The sequence below is a fragment of the Dama dama genome, chromosome X (genome assembly GCF_033118175.1).
Source record: "Dama dama isolate Ldn47 chromosome X, ASM3311817v1, whole genome shotgun sequence".
NCBI classification, from domain to species: Eukaryota; Metazoa; Chordata; class Mammalia; order Artiodactyla; family Cervidae; genus Dama; species Dama dama.
In genome coordinates, this window is record NC_083714.1 from 18096443 (window position 1) to 18097053 (window position 611).

General features: G+C 44.5%; 1 non-coding gene across 1 annotated transcript; it reads right to left on the reverse strand.

Moving 5' to 3' along the window:
• Positions 1-242: 242 nt before the first annotated feature.
• On the reverse strand, positions 243-368 carry LOC133053350 (U6atac minor spliceosomal RNA). Its single transcript, XR_009692263.1, has one exon. It is a non-coding gene; the product is annotated as a U6atac minor spliceosomal RNA (small nuclear RNA).
• Between the last annotated feature and the right edge of the window lie 243 nt (positions 369-611).

Consider the following 611-nt stretch of genomic DNA (forward strand, 5'->3'; position numbering starts at 1 on the left):
TTGGGCAGCCTGTATGTTGATGTTCAGGGCTATGTTCCTGCGTTGCTGGAGAATTTGCGTGGTATGTCTTGCTCTAAAACTTATTGGCTCTTGTGTGGTGGTTGGTTTCAGTGTAGGTATGGAGGCTTTTGGACAGTCACTTATTACTTAAAGTTCCTTGTAGTCAGGAGTTTTCTGGTGTTCTCAGGTTTTGGGCTTAAGTCTCCTGCCTCTGGATTTCAGTTTTATTCTTCCTGTAGTCTCAAAAACAGTGGTTAGATGCAACGAAGTAGGTGGCAATGCCTTAACCGTATGAGTGTTGTTAGGCCCGAGAGCCTCTTCCATCCTTGTCAAGGGGAGTGCTAACCTTCTCTCCTTTCATACAACACAGGAGGCTACATTTTATAGGGGTAATTAATGTCAGATTGGCTTATCAGTTACCCAGGAAACCAGCAACTGGGACCCATCTCTCACAGCCTCTTAGCTTAAGAAGCATCATGTGTGCAGGTGTTTTCCTTTACTAAACTAGTAGGTGGAGTCATTCTGGCCTAAAGATTAGAATAATCAATAGTTGAGGCAGAGGATGAGCATATGCATGTGATCAGGGTGCAGGTAAAGCAGGGACTGGTCAA